At 46.6% G+C, this 22,392-nt stretch overlaps 1 protein-coding gene and 1 long non-coding RNA gene across 5 annotated transcripts in view; one reads left to right on the top strand and one right to left on the bottom strand.

Moving 5' to 3' along the window:
* The window catches only part of ADD3 (adducin 3), a 462,930-nt gene that overhangs the window by 326,027 nt on the left and 114,511 nt on the right, over positions 1-22,392 (bottom strand). The gene's annotated exons all lie outside the window — the stretch shown is intronic.
* Positions 3,546-21,718, top strand: LOC147712048 (uncharacterized). The gene is made up of 3 exons (XR_015295734.1): positions 3,546-3,633; positions 8,191-8,257; positions 21,662-21,718. It is a non-coding gene; the product is annotated as an uncharacterized LOC147712048 (long non-coding RNA).

The following is a 22,392-nucleotide window of genomic DNA, read 5'->3' as shown; positions in this document are numbered from 1 at the left end:
CACCAAGTACTGCCCCCTTTGCGTTGACAAAGAGGAAAATGACTTACATGTGATCTTTTTCTGCCCAGCATATAAGGCAGCCAGAAAGTACTGGCTGCTGCCTTTGATTAAGAACTTGGGTGGCAGGGAATATATACCTATGTACAAGATTTTAAAATGCGATGTTTCCGGACCAATTGTTTTTGCGCTTGCCAAATTTCTTACAAATGTGTGGTATACGCGTAATCGTCTTTTAAAAAATGCTGGGTAGTCTGTAGAATTGCTTTATTTTTAACATTGTTAATAATGTTTGATGTGGATCTTTAAATCATGCACTGACGTTTTATCAAATGTGACAGAATTTATGTGATTTTAATGTATGTGTATCTTTTATGACCAAATGGTCGAAATAAAGATTGAAAATGAAATGAAATGATTAATCTTGTGGATTGATGACTGGCTTGATGCCAGTGGCTAGCTCTTCTCCAGCTTCAGCCCTAGTTAGCCAAGTTGTGCTTGTGGGACAAGGAACCCCTCAGGGCGGGACATTTGTCTATGTACCTGCAGACCCACAGTACTGATTAAGTAAGGCCTATATGCTTTTCTGACTTGCAATCAGGGAAGCCCTGGTGGAATCCTACAACTGCATATCTTAGCCCACATGTATTGACTGCCCACTTAGTTTAAGTTCCCATATAACTAACTTTCCAGGGTCTTTCCATAGGACTCAGCCTCCGCTTATGACCCAGCAGCACCTGTAACCATTCATGACAGGCCGCATCTCCTGCACTGACTGGTTATGTCAATACAGTCTTGACTGGAATAGTCTCACTTGCTTCCATCTACTTTCACGCTTACCAGGCTGGTCAGCTGCAGAGGGCCAACGAACCCAGGGACATGTATTCAGGGAGACTTGCCTGGCATACCCTCTGCAACATCACTGGCTTGGAGGTTCACCCAGGGTGCTCCCCTCACAGCCTTCCATAGCTGAGCCACTGAGCCTGATGCCAAATAGTGCAAAGTATCTAGGAATTAATGCACATCTAAGGAACACTTTGCTTTTTATAACGGTATACCTCAAAAATGGGGAAAGGAGTGCACTCTTAAGTAGGGAAAGATGCACTGGGGGCTCAAGTGGTGGGCTTGGATACAGTTTATTGCACGAGCCATGGATAGAGGCAATATGCCCCGTTTGTCCTACATATAGTTTATCCATTTCTTTTTGTCTATACGTCTTCCTGTTGGCGCAGTTTTCCTTCAAGTGTGTGCTGATCCATTTGGCCTAAGCTAGTCCATGCCTTGAATGAGCATTTTCTTTAGTAGTGAGGCACACTCTCATAACAAAAGTAGTAAAGTAACTTGTTCCAGATTACGTCAATTATTAAGATGGCACCCAGCCACAAATCCAGCTCACATACCAGTATTGAGAATGTGTCACTAAAATAAATGGCCGTAAATAAAAAAATCTCCCTCATCCTTAATGCATTGCCCTCACAAGCCATAAACAGGTCCAGATTGTCAAGCAAGTACGGGCCCCCAAAGCACTGTTTACTGCTACATACTTAATTTTAATCAATGCAAAAGTAGGCAAAATTGTTACTCTTGGGATGTATAGTTAAAAACAAAACAATTACATCTCTCATCCTGTACATTAAACTGTGACTAACCTTGCATGCAAGGTTTGTAAAGTGAGCAACTTCAATGCATACATATTGATATTTTTGTTTGAAGATGAAAACAAAGTAAAATATGTATTTATAATTTGAAAAATAGAAGTCGAAGTCCAGATAAAATTAAGATTTTCATTAAATCCGGTGAAGGCTCACTTACTCGTGTATAGTCAACTAAAAACACACGCAAACCTCGTTGACCCCGTTCATCTCCCCGTGCATTACGTGCTTTATCTCAGAGTCCAGGAATCCGACGGGAACGTGATATGGAAACTTATCTGGGCACAGAAAGCAGCCTGCAGGAATGGCTATTGAAGGGGGGAAGCGAGAGCAGGGGAGAGCAGCGAGGAAACCTGTCTTACACTCCTCAACACTCGCCTGGCACGAGGAGACACGGCCGGGGGGGAACCACGTCACCCATTATTAAAGAATACAGCCCTGCAAAACTAAAAGCAGGGGGCGAAATGAAGGGATAAATAGCTGCTGTCTCCAAATGCACTGTAATTTACCACGTACATTAACGGCACCTGCCTAGTAGCACTTCTTGGTCATTAACTGCGTTGTGTGCATTTTAATCAAAGACAAAGTAACGGGATGTTGCTGGGATGTGGCCCAGACGCAGAAAAATGGCACCTAAGGAAGTGATGCAGCAGCTCCATGGCTCTGGTGAAAGGCATGGTGCTGGTGTATATAGTCTTTCTATTTTTAGAACAAACTGTAGCTCTGTCCATCATTTCGACCTCTGCATCACGACCGAAAGGCATAGCTGCTACGGTTTCAGATTGCTATGTGTGACACTTTCATAATTTCAGTGTAATTATGAGTGCCATTTCAAAAACTAGGAGAGACACAGGTCAGTCATAGTCGGTCAAGTGGGACAATAAGAGTGGCTTCTTCCTGCCCAGCCACAGTGGCACCAGTGATCATACCAGCTAACTTTGGGACTATGAACAAGGATACAGGGGACAAGAACGTTGTTGATGTCTCAATTAATAACAATAAAAACAATACTGTTTCAGACCACAAGGGCTCGAGTAAGAACCCTGTTACTCCCCAGGAATATATGTCTAGTAATTCAGCCCAAATGCAGAGCTACCTGGATCAACTATCAGTTTCAATATTAGCACTCCCACTTGAAGCATGGTAACGTCAAAGGCATAAGAAGAAGCCTCTGCTTAGTATAGAGAAGAGCCATCTTCGACAAGCAAACTTGCAGACTTTTTTCTTAGAAAATATAATTCCAATGTGATTAATTTTGCAACTGAAAATCTGGGCTCAGATAAGTCCTGGGTAACTCTGGCCTCTCTAAATCACCTGGCCCATTCCACTCAACATTCATCGTTTGAAAACATTGCAGGCAGATAATTTATTAATGTTGCTTGCCTCAATCATTCTGGGTCTCCGTTCCCACAGTTATCCCAGGGTCATCTGGGAAGTATCAAGAAAGTTATCAATTTCATAATGAAAGATTCCGTAGTTTTTACAGAAGCCAGCCATCTGCTGGTTTCTCCTTCAGCCTTCTCCCCCTAAGCACTGCTAGAGCAGAGATACGAAATAAACGTGACGCGTAATGATGACACTACATATTACAGCCACTTGGAAGCATCTCCATGATGGCAACAGGCCAATTCATATTAGTTCTCTTAGCAGTAAGATAAATGTTGTCCCGAGTAAAGTTGTGACCGAACAGAGCCAGCTGCAATAAGCATGTGTCAGGAAACACCAGAAACGAGCCTCCTGCCCATCCGATTCTCGCAACCATGAGATATATGTCCAGTGTGGATGTCCTGTCCAAAATAGACATCTACACTGCGGTGGTACAAAAAATAGAGTCGGACGGAGCAGGGTTCAAGCCTGTCAGAGCTAGTTCAGCCAGAGCCGGCTCTGCTGAAGTGTCGGCAGACGCTTGGGCCGGCACTGTAAACAAGAAAGTAGTAACGCTCGGTGATCAGCAGTGGGCGGCGTCTCACCTACGCAAAAACAAGTTAGTGCCATGCAACTCTGGACTCTGCCAAATGTGCTGAAAACTGTATGCAGAGGTGTGGTGGCAGCATGAATGAGCGTGATAGCGTGCAAATAAGTGTGTCAGTACAAACATCACTCCAGCACTTACTTCTTGCCGCGAGCCATGGGAAATGCGCCTGCTGGTAGCTAGCTTCTGCCCACAAGTTCGGACTCTGCACGGCAGGGCCGGACCGTGGCCTGGGCACAATTGATTTTGAGTGCTGCTGATGTACTCTGGGTAGGCTGAAGCTCAGCGGAGGAACCACTTCTGCAGCCAGGTTCTCTCAGCTGCTGGTGTGGGGTTACTTGGGGGAACCGTTGCGGGATTCCTTATTAGATTTAACAGTGCGAGCTGCACTCATTCATTGCCAGCATCCAAAACTTCCTCGTGAACTGCCGCCGGCGCACGGCCCACAGCGCTCTTAAAGACGTCACTCAACTGCAGCGGTGCGCTGAGCCACGTGAATGTGTTACATTGTGTTACACCAGCCAAAGCTGCAAGCAGCTGAGCCAGCCCCCAAGCCTGGAGCACTCCGCAGCACGCACTGTGACTGCGTGCTTTCACTCCAGCGCAAATTCAGTAAGAAATGCAGCATTACAGCAGCGCTCCCACTTTGACAGCTGATGAGGCGCTATAATGTGTGACTTTCCATTTCAGTGCGGTGATGCAAACCATTGCACTGTAATGCGTTAGTCGAACGCCTTATGCGTGGCACACGGCAAGGCTGGAAAGACAACAGGAGATTAAATAAAGTTCCATAAAATAAAAGTAACTGTTTGTTGATTAGGTGAAAAACATTAATTGTTCAGCGTTGGTCACGGGGCTTGATTGGCTGGACACTTGGCGATATAAACACGGCGCGCGACGGGATTTTACATACTTCTCGGCGGTGCGAGACTCGTTCTCTCGACTAGACTATATTTTTGTCCCAAGGGTGAGTGCCTCTTGCATTGTTTCGGCGGAGATTTTGCCGCGGGCCCTGTCGGACCACTCTCCGGTGCTCGGCTCGTCTCGCTTCGCGTAGGCCCAGCCAGGCAGCCATTCCGGTGGCGGATGTCGGCCTGGCACTTAACCTCGGACAACTATAAAGCGCACCCGACGGTTGAAATGGACCACTACCTGTCTGTGAAAGTGGGGTCGGTGGACTCCCAGTCTGTTCTCTGGGAGGCCCTGAAGCCCACGCTACATGGTGTGGATATATCCTGGTGCGCGGCGGCCCGGAGAGAGAGAGACGCGGCAACCTAGTGCGACGGGAGGCAGAACTAGAGACGCTGGAGCGCAGGGCTCAGGACGTCGATGGTGGGTCAGCAAGGAGTCAGTTGGTACTAGCGCAACAACAATATGCGTCGGTCCTAATGGACGAGGCACGGCAGGCCTGGTTGGCAACTCGCAGCTGGGTATACCAGTGGGACGATAAGTCATGTAAAATGTTCTATCGTCTATGCCAGGGTATTATGCATGGCCAGCCGCTGCCTCGGATCGTGACCCCGGAGGGGCAGCCTATGTTGGATCCAGCGGAGATAGAGAGCTTTGCTGGGTATTATGAGGCGCTATATTCCCCCCTGGAGTGCTTAGAGGCTGGTACCGTCCAGCGCTTTATCGACGACCTACCGCCAAAGCAAGTCTCGGATGAGGTGAGGGACCTGCTGGACAGGCCCCTGACAGATGATGAGTTGAGCGCCGCGCTGGGAGAATTGAACCCGGGCAAGGCACCGGGTCCTAACTGGTTTCCCAGTGAATTTTTCCGGAGATTCTCGGTCCAGTTGGGCCCGCTCTTTCGGCCGGTAATTGAAGAGTCATGCGAGAGCGGGTCGCTCCCGCCAGATTGGCGTCACGCAGAGGTTGTAGTATTTCTGAAGCCCGGGCGGCCCCCCCGAGGGCCACGCGTCCTATCATCCGATATCGCTCCTTAACACCGACGCCAAGATCTTAGCGAAGGCCCTGGCTACTAGACTCAAACCACATATCTCAGCTCTGATTCACCCGGATCAGGCTGGGTTTATGCCACAACGGGCCACCCGCCATAACATCAGACGGGCTCAGGTTGCAGTGTCTGCTTGGAGAGGGTTGGGGTAGCCAGCCGCACTGTTCCTGGCGGATATGGATAGGGCCTTTGATTCCCTCAGCTGGACATACCTCTTTGCCCTACTGAGCCGACTGAATTTCGGCCCTCGCTTCCTGGCGTATGTCCAATTGTTATACACTGGTCTCACCGCATCGGTGCGTGTCGGAGGCGCGATATCTTGCTCGTTCCCGGTCCAGAGAGGGATGCGGCAGGGCTGTCCCCTCTCCCGGTATTTATTTGCGCTCGCCATGGAGCCCCTCGCGGCATGGGTACGCATCGATGCTCAACTCAGGGGTTTTCGATGGGCGCCTGGCCTATCTGACCGAATAGCGTTGTACGCTGATGATGTCCTGTTCTTTCTCACTGCCCTGGACCGTTCCAGACCGCGATTGCTGCGCATTCTACAAATCTTTGGTGAGACCTCGGGCCTCTACATGAACCCAGGCAAATACACGCTGTGGCTGCTGGGAGACCAGCGGACATTGTGAGACTGGGCGTCGGGCCTCCGGGTAGTGACGGGCAGGGTGAAATACCTGGGAGTCTTTATCTGAAGATGCCGCTGTATCCCGGGAGCCCAACATCGCTCCGGTGTGGGACCGGGTGCGCGAGGATATGAAGATGTGGGCGCGGATGCCGCTATCTATTCTTGGCCGGTCTGCCATTTTCAAAATGGTGGCACTCCCACGCCTCGTGTATCAATTACAGAATCATCCATTCGTAATTTCCCCTTGCTGGTTTCGGTAGCTCAATTCGGCGCTGAGCGGCTTTCTATGGGAGGGGGGGGGGGGGGGGGAGTGGCCCGGGTGGCCCTACGGACATGTTACCTATCGACCTATTCCGGTGGTCTCGCCACATCGGACGTGCTGTCATACTACCAGGCGGCGCACCTCCTGGTGCTAAATGACTGGTGGTATGGCGATCGGGGGGATCCGGCTTACGCCGTCCAGAGACACTTGATGGGCTCGGCGTCCTTGCACACATTGTTGTACGCGGCCCCCCTTCGGAGGTCCCTCCCATCGGCCGCACAGGTGGTATTTCTGGTGTGGAGGCAGGCACTAAGGTGGACTGGATGGTGGAATGTCCTTACGCAGGAGACCCCACACTGGCACAATGGAAGGCTCCCGCAGTTGGACGCCCTGACGGGCTTCAGGGGCTGGGACACCATAGGCATCTCGACCCCGGGCGACGTTCTGTCTGGAGATACCCTTAAATCCTTCACGGACCTGCAGGAGGACTTCGGGATTCCCCGCACCCAATTCTATCGATACCTCCAACTTCGTCATGCCCTGGCGCCCTTCCTAGTCGGTCTGGAACACATCCCCGAATTCAGTCCCATTGAAGCGAAAGTTTTCATGGGAGAACTGCCAGACAAGAAGTTATCACGTATTTATCAGATGCTGGTGCGACATTGCTCCTCGGACTTGAGTGGCCTTAAAGCCCACTGGGAGCGAGACATTGGGGAGCTAGACGAAGAGGACTGGGTCGAGGCCCTTGGGAGTCCCAGGGGGGCGGCCATATCCACGAGCCTGCGACTAATTCAGTTCCGTTACTTGCATCGCACCTATTACACCAGACAGCGGTTATAGAGGGCAGGTTTAGTAGCGTCCCCGGACTTCCTCCGTTGCGTGCAGGAGGTGGGCACATTGATACACACAGTCTGGGGCTGTGCATCACTGCGAAGGTTTTGGGATGGGATTCATCGTTGCTTAGCCGAGGTTCTGGCCTGGGAGGTACAGAGGGACCCTAAACTAGCGTTGCTACATGTCATGGCTGGGGTTGGAGGAAACAGATATAAGCGTCACCTAATGCTGTTAGGATTTACCCTGGCGAAACGAGATATAGTGAAAGCATGGAAGGCCCCCCCAGGCCCCGTCACTCACGGCGTGAAAGAATGGCATGGACTTTTGTATGGGCATAGAACAACCTGTGTTTCTAGCAAGGGGCTGTCCCCGGAAGCAATTCAAAATTTGGAAATGGTGGGAGGACTACAGGTGCCTGGAGCTAGACCCGCCACCAGAGGAGGATACCCTCCCGACGATATGAGGACATGCTATATGGATGATTTCAGCTGGTTCGATCTGTACAAGGCATAGTACTGTACTGTTATCTTATGCGTTAGGTTGGGAGCAGGCACGCAGGGAGGGCATGGGAGGGGGGAGGGAGGGAGGTTTACATATTGACTATATTCTGTGTTCGACATTTTTCCTGAAGGGACTTAATTGTTTCATATGTTTTAAATGTACCCAATGACTTTTTGCAGATACATTGATGGTGGCATTAGCCTCCGGGTAACAGAGCTGTGCACGATATGTGACCTCCATTTACAAAAATGTAATTTGTTAAAAAAAAAAAACATTAATTGTTACACCTCTGAAATCAATCGAAACAGGAGAGAGTAAAACGCAAGAGTAACTCCTGGTGGCTGGGGTTAATTCAAGCACTCCACCTTTCATGTTTTTTGTATTCCTCAGTGCAACAGGTATGCCCTGACGTGGCCTCGATCTCACTGCTCGGCTGGAAGCAAGCTGCCCTCTACAGGTGAGGCAATAACAGACTGAAAGCTCTATGGGGTTACTTGTGTTCTGGATCAAGTGGGGCCTTCCAGTCTGTGCTGAGCTGTTCCTGTGCAGCTGGACCAAGGGTCACTTGCAAGTGACAGGTCCCTGTCTCGGGTGCCACGGGGGCAAACAAATAATTGACTCTGATTTGACCCAGAGTGAACACCAGTGGCTGCGATTAATTCAAGTAATCCCCCTCTCCCCCCCATCACTGTATTCCCGAGTAACAAAGGTGACAAAATACCAATGCAGCATTTGACCCCCGGCCTATCTCCTGTAACACCTGCATAATCTGTAATGGGGGCTTCAGTTACCGCAGACTTACACCAGGGGTTTAACCAGGTTTGGGTAATAAATAAATCCATCTTGAGCTACATCAAAAGATCAGAGCTCGGTAGATTGTTTAGCCAGCAAGTGCACATTTATCAGAATAACATTTACTTAGGAAGGGTTTAGATTATGACCCAGTTTTCTGCCAGGAGCCAAGGCAGGAAGATATTGAAATATAACAGTCTATTGTCCATTGAATTAAATAGGGGCAAATGTCATGGCGCACCAAGATGACGTCATTTTCAGCTGCATGGTTGCTCTCTAGTCATGCCCATGCGCAGACAGGCTTGTCCACTGCCCAGGATCTGCACGGCTGCTTCACTGACCCAAACTTGATGCAGTTTATGTCCTCCAGGGTCTCAGCACATGATCAGATGGTCTGCAAATAACCAGACCGGCAAATGCCAAGACTGAAGAGAGCCGGAAGGAATGCAATCCACAAGTGAAAAAAAAACCCAGTAGGCGCTCCAAAATGAAGTAAACTATGCCTAGATAAAATCAGCTTTCAGAGTTCAACACAAATACATTAGCACAAAAGAATGAGCAAATATTAAACTCAACAAAGAGGTTCAACAAGAACTCTACGCTTCCCAGCCGAGTGGTCGCTCCCTTTGGCCCGGTATCGTTTTCATAACGCTTTGTGCTGATATCTGTGCTCATTGAACTGCCTGCTGTGCGCTGTATATGCCGCTTTGCGGATTGTTTAATTATCGTGTCATTTCACTTTGCCAGCGCGACTTTGCTGCTCTTCGACTTTTCCCCCAAGCGCCCTCATTGAATTGCCTGCTGTGCATGCCGCTTTGCATATTATTTAATTATTGTGTCATTCCGCATTGCCAGCGCGACTTTGCTGCTATTTTCGACTTTTCCCCCAAGCGCCCTCCATTTTGTTGTTGTTGTCCTGTTACCTAGCCCGCCCCGCCTCCCAGCTGAGACGCCCTCCCACAAAGTTAAAGAGCGCTCCGTTACCTAGAAGCACCGTGACTCACTCTACGCTTCCCAGCCGAGTGGTCGCTCCCTTTGGCCCGGTATCGTTTTCATAACGCTTTGTGCTGATATCTGTGCTCATTGAACTGCCTGCTGTGCGCTGTATATGCCGCTTTGCGCATTGTTTAATTATCGTGTCATTTCACTTTGCCAGCGCGACTTTGCTGCTCTTCGACTTTTCCCCCAAGCGCCCTCATTGAATTGCCTGCTGTGCATGCCGCTTTGCATATTATTTAATTATTGTGTCATTCCGCATTGCCAGCGCGACTTTGCTGCTATTTTCGACTTTTCCCCCAAGCGCCCTCCATTTTGTTGTTGTTGTCCTGTTACCTAGCCCGCCCCGCCTCCCAGCTGAGACGCCCTCGCCCCTCCCCCTCCGCTATCCATATATGACAGGAGTTCCCGCGCGCAGCGTTTACGCGCAGCGACCGCGCCCAACCCGCGCCGAAGGTGCGCCAAAGGTAAGCCCGTCTACGCCCGTCCGCGCCTGGACCGCGCCCAGCGCCAGTCCCCCTGCCCCTCGCGCTGCCCAGCCCCCCCGCGTTACCTACGATGCTGCCACCCTCCTAGCCCTTAACCCCGGTCGCGCCCCCAACTGCGTCCAAGCCGCTCCTGGACGGACACATGGACCCTTCTCTTGCTACTCCTGCAAATTCAGCGGCACCGACAACATCTCCGCTACGACCACTCCACAGACTCCCGACCCCAACCACCTAGAATGCATCCTTCTCAACACCCGCTCGGTCCACAGGCACGCCATTGACCTTTGGAACCTACTAGACACCATCTCTCCTGACGTCGCCTTCCTAACGGAAACATGGATGAACGCTTCCTCCGCCCCTGACATCGCCATCGCTATCCCTGATGACTATAAGATCACACGCAAGGACCGCACCGACCATACAGGAGGTGGGATCGCTATCGTCCATAAGAAATCAATCCACATCTCAACCAGCTCTGACGCCAACCTCGCTAACTCCGAACACCTTCACTTCCAGATCCACATCGACCCCAAGACCACTCTCAGAGGCACCCTTCTCTACAGACCACCAGGACCCCGCGCAAAATTCAGTGAAGACATCACAGACTTCATCACCCCACACGCGCTCCCCTCCAAAGACTACATCCTTCTGGGAGACCTCAACTTCCACCTTGAAAAAATCAACGACCGCAACACCGCCACCCTCTTGGACAACCTAGCCAACCTCGGACTTAAACAACTGGTCACTTCCCCCACCCACATCGCAGGTCACACACTCGACCCCATCTTCACCTCCAGCAACCATGTCTCCTTCAGCCACACTACAGATCTCCTCTGGACTGACCACAGCTGCGTTCACTTCACCTACAACAAGCCGAAACCCATCATCCACCTCCAACCAACTCTACAAAGAAACTGGAACAAAATCACCACGGAGCAGATCTCCACATCGCTCCTTCAAACCTCCCCACCCCTCTCTTCTAACGCCAACGAAGCCGCCTCCAACCTCACCCTTTGGCTATCCAACACCGCCGACACCTTAGCACCACTTAAAAGACGTCAACACAAACTTGGCATCAAGAAGGCCTCATGGTTCAACGATGACCTCAAGAAGTCCAAGAAACTGTGCCGCTCCCTTGAAAAGGCCTGGAAAAAAGACCCAACCACCAGCACCAAGGACGCCTTCAAAAGCGCCACCCGCACCCACCACCAACTGATCCGAAAAGCCAAGAAAACAGCATTCAAGGATCGACTTGACAACAACGCCCACAACAGCAAGGAACTTTTCAACATCGTCAAGGAATTTTCCAACCCCTCGGCCAACTCCAACGACATCACCCCCTCTCAAACCCTCTGCGATTCCCTAGCCTCTTTTTTCCACAACAAGATTGCTGACATCCACAACAGCTTTGACATCCAACCCGGAAGCCAACCCACCTTACCATCAGCTGACCATCTTCCCCCCGTTAACACCCTTAACGCCTGGAACCCAATCTCCACTGAGGACACCATCCGCCTGATGAATTCCATCCACTCTGGATCCCCCACAGACCCATGCCCTCACCACATCTTCAACAAAGCAGACTCCGTCATAGCCCCGCACCTCCGAGACGTCATCAACTGCTCCTTCATCTCCGCTACCTTCCCAGAAGACTGGAAACACGCTGAACTCACCGCCCTTCTGAAAAAACCAACAGCAGACCCCACCGAACTCAAAAACTACCGCCCCATCTCGCTTCTTCCATTCCCGGCCAAAGTCATCGAGAAAGCTGTCAACAACCAGCTCGCCGCCTTCCTCGAAGCCAACAAATCACTCGACCCCTCACAATCTGGATTCCGAGCCAAACACAGCACTGAGACCGCCCTCATCGCAGCAACAGACGACATTCGAACTCTACTGGACAATGGAGACACAGTCGCCCTCATCCTCCTCGACCTCTCTGCAGCCTTCGACACAGTCTGCCACAGCACCCTTTTACAACGCCTCAGAAACATCGGAATCCAAGGAAAGGCACTGGAATGGATCACCTCGTTCCTCACCGGAAGAACCCAGAGAGTCCGCCTCCCACCATTCAAGTCCGAGGCCTATGAAATCATCTGCGGCGTACCACAAGGATCCTCACTCAGTCCCACCCTCTTCAACGTATACATGAGCCCCCTCGCGGCCATCGCCCGCCAACACAACCTCAACATCATCTCTTACGCGGATGACACTCAACTGATCCTATCTCTCACCAAGGACCCCAGCACCGCCAAAACTAACCTACACGAAGGAATGAAAGAAGTCGCCGATTGGATGAAACAAAGCCGTCTGAAACTGAACTCAGACAAAACAGAAGTCCTCATCTTAGGTAATTCCCCCTCTGTATGGGACGACTCCTGGTGGCCGGAAGCCCTCGGAAATGCACCCATCCCGACAGACCACGCACGGAACCTTGGCGTCATCCTGGATTCTTCACTCTCAATGAACAGACAAGTCAGCGCCGTATCCTCTTCCTGCTTTAACATTCTTCGCATGCTCAGAAAAACATTTCGCTGGATCCCCACCGAAACAAGGAAAACAGTCACCCACGCTCTAGTCACGAGCCGACTGGACTACGGAAACACCCTCTACGCAGGTACCACCGCTAAACTCCAGAAGAAACTACAACGAATCCAAAACGCCTCAGCCAGGCTCATATTAGACATCCCACGCAACGAACACATCTCTGGTCACCTTAAAGACCTCCACTGGCTACCCGTCAATAAGAGGATTACTTTCCGACTGCTCACCCACGCACGCAAATCACTCTACGACATCGGACCAGATTGCCTCAACTCTCGACTGTCCTTCTACACCCCCTCCCGCCAACTTCGCTCTTCCAGCCAAGCCTTCGCCACTGTACCTCGCATCAACAAGACCACCATGGGAGGCAGATCCTTCTCATACCTGGCTGCCAAAACATGGAACTCACTCCCCGCTTACCTTCGCCTCACCCAGAATCACCTAGCGTTCAGAAAGCAGCTTAAAACGTGGATATTTGACAAATAATCCTCCTCCCCTTCCTAAGCGCCTTGAAACCCTCTGGGTATGTAGTGCGCTATATAAATTTCATGACTTGACTTGACTTGACATAAAAACTGAAAAATGTGAGAAGGGCTACCAAAGAACACCACAGATCAGAAGAGGCTAAGCATAACACGGAAGATTAAATTCAAGGCATCAAACAGCAACGCCAGAGTTGAACAGATTGCTTTCCGACATTTGCAGGACAAACTTTTTTTTTGTTTTACACATTATTAATGGTTATGTTGACAAGAAACATGGAGGACTACCTCACTGCTATGGCGACCTTTGTCCAAAAAATTAAAAACGAAAGTTTCCTTTCAAGAGGTGTCAGAAACCAAATTCAAAGACCTGGTTAAGATTAGAAGGACAATTCAAGCCCCATCAGACCTATAACCAGCTTAAATCTTTTCCCAGGAAAACAAATTAAAAGGTCTGCCTTCTCACAAGTCTAACTTAATAGAAAAGATCAATCTCCTCTCTGACCACCAAAAGAACTCCCACCCAAGTAGAGGCACTGACTCCGCTATTATCTGCATTTGGGATGATCTTAAAATGATGGGGGATATATTACAATTTCGAGCCATATTTTTGGACATTGGGCTCTGCTGAATTCACAACCTACATCAGTTATTGCGAAACGCAACCAAAAGGAGGTTGTGAGGCATGCTTTTTCCGTAAAGAGGTTGTGAGGTATGATGTTCAGTAAACCTTCATACTTAGGTACCAATGAGCTCTCAAGAACTGCCATAGTCCATGACGCAAGCTACAAGTCTCCTTCAGAGACATTCCTTTTTCAGTTTTACACCACTGAATCCCACATCCCTCGTGTAACTGCTAACTTGTTTACCAAGTAGGGTTTAACTAGAAGACAAAATGCTGTGCTTAGACTGGTAGTGATTCTTGTAGAATGCGCCGGATACTGAATGCACAACAACATTTCTACACAAGTCGGAAAACAGGACTAGATGGATAATGTTTCCTCCTTCTTTTAACGGTTTGATTGAGGAACTGGTGGAAACTTGTTTTTATCCCACTAACACACAATTTAAATCGTACACGTCTTATAAATTAAAACAAAGAAACTCAATAAGGCGGATTGTAAAGGTGTCCCTATACACTGTGGAGTAGGTGTCAACACCATTGAGGGCTGGTGTGATCACTAGTATGGGCCCCTACAGCAACATCTTTGTGTTTCCTGGCCTCCAAGCCAGTGTCCCGCTATTCACATTAGCAAGGACTGAGTATTTATTTTTCTTGAGAGGAGGTACAACCCACCTAGACCAGACGTGATAAAACATACCACACACTGTGGATGACATACAGTTGTCCTTTCACCAGACAGCGTTCTACACAAGGAACCATCTCTCAGTAAGACGGGCACCGGTGTAATAGAGGTTGCATTCTGCTACATATCGGGCCATACTACTTGTAGCTTCATAGCAGTTGACGATTTGGAGGATTGTAGTAATGACCATTTAAATTCCCACCCACCCCTCTTGGTGCTATCAAACTATATTTGGAACTTGAAAACTCATCTTCTTATGAAATTGGTAATTACGTTTGTTGCAGAACTGAGCAACACACCACCATACGGAAGAGATGATAGTTCTTAAAAGGAAATCAAAGACACTTCTGTCTCATTTCTCTGTCTTACGCGGTGTTCAGGTGTACACATACACTCTCTACAAAAATATATATTGAAATCATTTAAATTGAGCATTAAGTGCTACCTCTTTAAAATTAAAACCATCCCTGTTCCACTTACTCTTTGCAAGTTGGTATCCTACATTCAAATCCCAAGTTTGTTCACTGTTATATCGCTTACTGTAGTATTTCAGCTTTCACTTCCCAACACCCGCAGTGTGGTCAAGAAGGAATGCGCGGTCTGTTGTGGTTTGGTCATATTATCCCTACAATTGTTGCTATTCTAAACTACATTAGATTGATCCCTCCTTCCACTTCCCACACATTACTTGCTAAGGAATATCCCAAAAACCTTTGTATATTTCTATACAATCTAAAATGTTATACTCGCCTTCCTGGTCTAATACAACTAAACTGCTATCTTGTGCTTCTTTCAACAAACACATTTGTCAATATAACCAAACGTACTCATGTTGACCATCCTTGTATGACTTACCCAACAGTTTCATTGGTAACTGGAAACAAACCCTGGTTTTGTTGAGCGAGAATTGCCAAACCATCAAAAATAGTAGACCTTTGAAATTGAACAGCTTGCACTACCTTCAGATGCAAGTCAAATTATTATTGCATCATAGTCATTGAGTGATGATTTCTCCATTTCTTTTACACTAGAGTTTAACACAAAAACTCCAGATGAAAAAAGCGTAGCTGATTTTCTTAGAATAGTGGTGCCAGAACTATCTCCTTTTCAGGAACTGGCTATATTTTGACCAACAGCTTGTAATCGCTTGCTTTGACTTACCAGAAAGTCATGTCTAGTTTACGGACGGCTCAGAGTTCAATAGGGACTCAAACTTATCTTGTGATCTCATGTATGCATGCTTGACATGGTGAATAACCCTCTTGTATGGAAAAGTTCCTGATTAGCTAAAATGTGCATCTATTTATCGATTGCAGACATCACAGAAACCAAGTTACTTGGCCATCTACTGCTCTGGCTTTCTTATTAGCTGACTGCAAATTCCTGGAAAGGATTATGATGCCGCAGATAAGGATCATTATACCGCAGATTCAACATGCCAGAGTCAACAGAATGGTTGGGTCAACTGGAGATTTGTCAAACTAGATTACAGATATGCTCGAGATTGCAGCAGGCACTTCCACTTGCATGTTCTCAGGGGGAACTTACATATTGAAGTTTGAGCCACAGAATTGTGTGGCCCGGTCAGTACTACCTATTCCTCAGGCGCATATGTAGACTGGTATCATTCACATTTCCAACTACATGAAAATAAGCATCTAAACTCATGACACAAATGAATCTCCTCCATCACTTATTCTAGTGAAAATCTCAGCAAGATGCACTCCAGTTTTTCTGGGTGGTACTAATCGGGTCTAGTTTTTGCGTATGAGGCGGTTTATTTTTTGGCCCAGCTTAACAACAACTACTACTAATTGGAGGTACACATTAAGGGGCCTATTACGATTGCGGTTTTTCCGCATCCTCCGGGCCGGCGGAAGCCACCGTCGGCCCGGAGGATGCGGGCAAAACCGCTGCGGACCCACCAAAGACCCACCGCCACATTAGGATGGCTGGTGGTTCCTGGTTTCCGTCCGCAGCTTTTCCGCCGCGGTTGGCTTACAACCGCGGCGGAAAAGCTCTAATATGGTGACGGTGTCTCTCAGACACAGTCAGCCATATTAGGATGGGCTGTTAAAAAGGCTTTTCCGCGGCGGGTTTTCCGCAGCGGGTTTTCCGCCGTGGAAAAGCATGTGTAACTTCACTGCGGGGGCCCGTTGCGGGCCCCCTGGGTGAAGGGGGGTGGGGGGTACCTATGGTACCCCCTGCATTTGTATGCAAAAATCGGCAGGCACCGCACAGTGCCTGCCGCTTTCTGCATACAAATGCAAAGTATGCATTTTTACCATTGCGGCGGATGCAGCTTGAAGCCGCACCCGCCGCAATGGTAAAAATAGAGGATGTGACCGCCAGGGTGGCGGTCACATCCTAATTGCACAGGAGGGAACTCCGCAGGCCATGCGGAGGTTCCCTACTACTCTATGGTGGCGGACGGACTCAGGTCCGTCCGCCATCATAATCGGCCCCTATGTACTGATGACAGCCCTAATGAGACAGAGCATTCAGAGTTCTTTTTTGAAAGTAAGAACATTCTCTTTGTGTGTGCATCATACGAATTTTAATACAGATCCAGGATTTAACGGATACTTGTAGCAAAGTATTGCCATAAAAGTTATAGAATTTCACCATATTCCAAACAACTATGGAATGTTTCCACTTCGTACAGTTTGAATCAACCATTTAATGTCCGCTTTCTTCATGCATTGTTCTAGCACTTCATACACCTCATCAGAGAGGGTGCAGACCTCTTCCTCTTTCAGGAGACAACCCATCTGTGTGTATTGGGCACCTTAAAAGTACAATGACCATGCTCTTATCCAATATTGACTGTTATAAACACGGAGTTACCACGATCTAGAGTTAGAAAACATGCAAGGGTTCTGTCCAAACCACCCCCATACAGACTTTGCAGATAATCAAACATCCACTTTGCCCAGCCTACAACAATACTTTTCCTGCACTTCAATCAGTTCTTTCTCAGGGCTCACACTTAAGGTGGGTCCTCTAACACCTACAAAATTATTTCTAACAATGTATTAAATCCCTCCCACAGACATACAAGACCCCTATTGGTCACCGTAAACAATTCCCAAAGGGCAAGAGGGGACCCAACTGACCCATCATTGCTTTCAAAGATATCGTAAGCCGATAAGCTGTATACTGCAACAATAGTCTGACATCACCCTCACCCAAAAAGATGAACGGTCTAAATACAAAATATCTATACACCTTGACATGATGGAACAGAAATGATTCCTCATCTGAGCTTGACAATGAATTGAGAATATGAATCATAGGCAATCTACTGAAAGAAAAGAGCAATTCTCAGTATTCAAATGTCATTAATGACATATCTCCTTCCGATAGCGGCATTAGATCAACATGCCAGTCATCCATTCCCTGCCTTTCTCACACCAAATGGGATCTTACATGCAATTAACCCCGGCTTAATAAGTAACCCAGAACATCAACTTTATTTTTCAACTGTTTCTTCTTTCGAGGGTATAAGTAGTTATTAAACATATATCCATCTATGTGAATGACGCCGTAATGCAAGAGTCATCAGTGATGCTCTCAACATGCAATGCAATCTAGGATCCAGTCATAAGAATCTTCCTGTATTTGATATGGTAGTTCTCAGTACAAATCCCATATGTGACCTCTGCCCAGCTGTACAAAATCAAGATATTTTAGTCTTTTGGCTTGATCCTAAAAAAGTGGGCATAGCCAAGAACTCGACATCACTCGCTTATCAATACAATGTGACAGCTTAGTCACATTGGTTCCTGTAAAACTACCCACCTTATGGGTCTAATTGTTTATCGGCATCCCGGTCAGAAAACTTTTTCTAGTATAATTTTCGATTGTACCTCCCAGCACTGGCGTCTGCTTTTTGAGGGGTTCAGTTTATGTACATCTTATCTGGCAGGGGCGTTTTTTGGGTGGTTAACATATAAAACTTATCAATAGCTTGCTTAAAAAGAACTTCTTACTCCAAGAGAAGCCTTCCAAGATATTGCAAAAGTCGCTAATTTTTTCAATGCTGAACTTGCTTCTTCTTATGGCTATTTCTTTGAATATTTTATCCTTCGGGTCTCTAATCTGGCCTATCTTTCACATGGGCTCCTTAACAGACCGTGCAGTTAATCTCTACCATCTTGTGCGTTTTTCTCACTTGCCAGTCACTCTGACTGGTTATGCCTACCTGCTTATATGCCACTCTTCACTGTGAGGGTGCATAATCCAATTACTCACTGAGCAGGCTGGAGGCATATATGAGAGAGACCAGGCTGATTTGTGGAATCTTGTTGCTGGACGGGCCTGGGCATATTAGGGCCGCTAATGCTTTAGTCTGCTCTGCCAACAGCTCATTTCCCTTCGGTATTCCCCGACAGGTCTAGGTTTTCTGCAACTACATATCTGTTCTTGCAGTTTACAGTCATAGTGGAACACTGCCTCAGTCTGCAACTGAAGCCAACTGCTCCAGCAAAGCTAAAGGCGTATTGCGTCTGCTTGCTCCTGTGGCAGCCTGACGGTGCAGCTCTTATTTATTTATTTATTTGTAGGTTTAGAACGCGCTGGAATCACACCCGAAGGAGTATCTTCACGCCAGACAGCTGTAAAAAAAATGTTAAGCAAAAGACAGAAGCACTAATGTTGAAACACTGTTTTTAGACTTTTCCTAAACGTAAGGCGATTGGTGCACTGTCTAAGGGAGAATGGAAGATTGTTCCACAATACAGGGCCCATTACAGAGAGGGCACCTCCTCCTTGTCTGGCCCTCTTGACTATCAGCAACAAACACAAATCCAGGCTCACTCCTCACATTCTCAAAGCTTCCCTCGCTCCACTGTTGGGAGCCATGAGCTACTGTTCCCCCATGAGCACCTAGCTGCCATATTCCTTCATTGACGGAGTGCTACCTCAGAGGTATGTTGTTTAGAGGTACAATTCTTGTAAATCTTAATCCCTCAAACAGGCAGTAGTTTGATCATGAAACACCACTTTATAGAAACTATTTGCAGAATATTACAGCATGGTATGCCCAATCTCCCTCAAAGACAGACTTTATAAGTGCTTTCCACACTTGAAAGTATTTCTTTAAAACATGAGTTTTTACGAGAACTATATCAAAGCAATGAAGGTGGGATTTGTTCAGTAATAAAGAGGTACACAAACGTCAGTAAATGTTTCCATGTTTATAGAGCTAAGAGCAAAACACCCTTTGATGCCAACTTTATATCCTAGGTTGGAGCTTTTAAACAGTGTCTGCATTCCAAGGATTACTTTGGAAAATGGGGTCATTGTGATCCTGTAAATCAGAAGTTGATGTATTGTACATCAAAATGAAATTGGATTAAAAACACCAGAAATAAGAAATGTTATAGTGTGCGGGCTTTCAGTATGGATGGAATCGCTTAACACTATGGCTGCTAAGGCAATTCCCCTCCTGTGCTGGGAATTGCCATTTTGCTGGTGTCATGACGAGCTCAGCTCGTCATGAGCACAGCTCCAGGCTACCTCATGACGAGCTGAGCTCGTCATGAGCATGGAAGGGGTTAAGCCCAAACCCCAACTGGTCTTCCTCTTGTCAAAATTCATCGTGATATGAGATATCTTTCAAATAAAAGGCCTAGTTTTAAAATAAAATTTAAAAAAGGCGCAATTTCTCCTAAAATTTACTTCAAAATTGAAACTACCATTGAAGGGAAAAAGTGACAATGTGTAATGAGGCTAAAGACATTTTGGTTCTCTGGACAACAAATGCGCAGGTATGACTCTTCAAGGTAAAAATCACAGCAAAAAATATCAGACTAAAATAAACATCAGGTAGGAGCAAATAAACAAACACCTCGCGAATTTTGTAAGTATAAATTTATATTTGTGGTGAGAGAGAAATATATATATATATATATATATATATATATATATATATATATATATATATATATATATATACACACACACATACACACACACATACACACATATATATTTGTGTGTGTGTTGATTAAAAAAAAAATGGGTCAATTGAATATACCCAAGTTTATCAAAGAGAAACAGGTCAAAAAGAAATCACTCAAAATGTTTCGGTCATGCTGCTAGTTTTTATGAGTCGGGTGAAACAATACAGTATTTCAGGTCTACTTAAATGAAGCGACCTGTTCTTTCTGGTTAAATCTGAACTTTTGTGTCCATCGTGTAAGTATTCATGAAGTAAAGTCTTTGATTACGGATGGAAACATCTTAAGGTCTACTTCACAAGATGATCCAGAAATCGTAATAAAAAATTCTTAGATGTGTTACTGCATGCTCGTTTTGCTGCTCCTATGTACACGGCTTGCTTTTTGAGTCTTCACTATTACTAAGAACTGGCTAGACAACATACTAGGCCTGCCCTTAGTACCAGATATACCCAAGGGCTATTTCCTCAACAAAGCTGATAGATGATGTAACAATGGCATGGGATTAGCTCTAGCATTTAAATATCTCAACTAACAGTTGCAGTGTTTTATCCCAGGACTCTTTTCAACACCTGCCTTTAAAAATCTAGGATTCCCACACAAGGTCCTTCATAGTGGTAGTGGGTTATCACCCAACTAAGAAGCAGAATAGTTTTAAACTTGTTCAGTCATACTCATTTGTGGCCACTCATACTCACTCGTGGTCAAAGAAGGCAAAATTATTATTGAACTATAATTTAGTGATGAGAAAGCTCATTCAACTGCACATTCTTTAGAACCAATTACAGTCTCGAGATTAAACAGCTCTCATACAGACCTTTCCATAGGAAGGGACACATTTTACATTGGAATGCTAATCCATAAAATTATTGGTGATGTTAGTGGTTTTGTGGCAACTAAGTTACCCAAGAACAAAACTCATCCTACAAAAAAAACACAATGAAAAAGATTATAGTATTTACGGACTGTACTTACAAGTACTAAAATAGCTTCTAAATAGCATTTACAGATGAAGTTGCACTTGTTAAAGTGCAAAAAATGAAATCCGTTAAGCGGCATAGCAAATATTTTACCCCAGAGCGTACATTAATGAAAACAAAGCCAAGAATAATACTACAAGTCACGTGTTTGAAAACCACAGCGCCTTAGTGGCAATTACACGATCACGTTTCGTAACAGCATGCACGTTTGGTAGCCACAGTTGCTCATCTAACATTCCTGAACTATCAAATGTTGTTATTATTGCTATGGTTGGTAACCCAGCTTCCTTTTGTGCTTCGTTTTCACAGAAATTGAACAGTTCCCCTCATGAAGGGCTAAACCAACCCGAAATGCATTCAGTTTGATTCACTGGGATTCCAGAATAGATGGATTATATGTTTTTCTGTATGGAACTGAATTACTAAGGCACTTGTATACAAAAAGAATTTATAAGGATGATGAAATAAATCCTTACTTATGACAACACTAAAACTGATTTTCGTTTGAATCTATTGAAGTGACAACTCCATTCATTTGGACTACACAAGTTGTGCATTAAGGGGACGCCTCCCTGGATGGGGGGGGGGGGAGGGGGGATGCTTTATTTCATTTGATTTTCACGCTCGTGGACCAGAGAGCGATACCCTTTATTGCACGCAAACATTTGGTTACTGTATGAAATAGGAGTATCTAGGAGTGCAAATACCACTCTCTTCATTCAATACTACATGTCAGACAATGCTATAAATGAAACAATAAAACGTGATAAGGAGTGCCAGGCTGACATCTGGAATAACATTTTTATTTCTTATAGCAAATTACTGAATCGGGAAACTCCTTTAAGGAATTTTTAAGGACCCTCCAACATCTGATGTAGGAGCCACTTGGCAACACTTCTGCTAACAAATGCAAAGTACTTAAAAACAATTTTCCGTCCAATTTGAATAATCTTTTTCACATAAGTTTTATTCCTAAACTACAACACACTCCACCAGCCACGAGTGACACTGATCACATGCCCAGAGGGACAGAGCATTCT

The sequence above is a fragment of the Lissotriton vulgaris genome, chromosome 5, assembly GCF_964263255.1.
Source record: "Lissotriton vulgaris chromosome 5, aLisVul1.2, whole genome shotgun sequence".
Classification (NCBI taxonomy): domain Eukaryota; kingdom Metazoa; phylum Chordata; class Amphibia; order Caudata; family Salamandridae; genus Lissotriton; species Lissotriton vulgaris.
The sequence above is the reverse complement of the archived record's forward strand: the minus strand, read 5'-3'. Positions and strand labels throughout refer to the sequence as shown.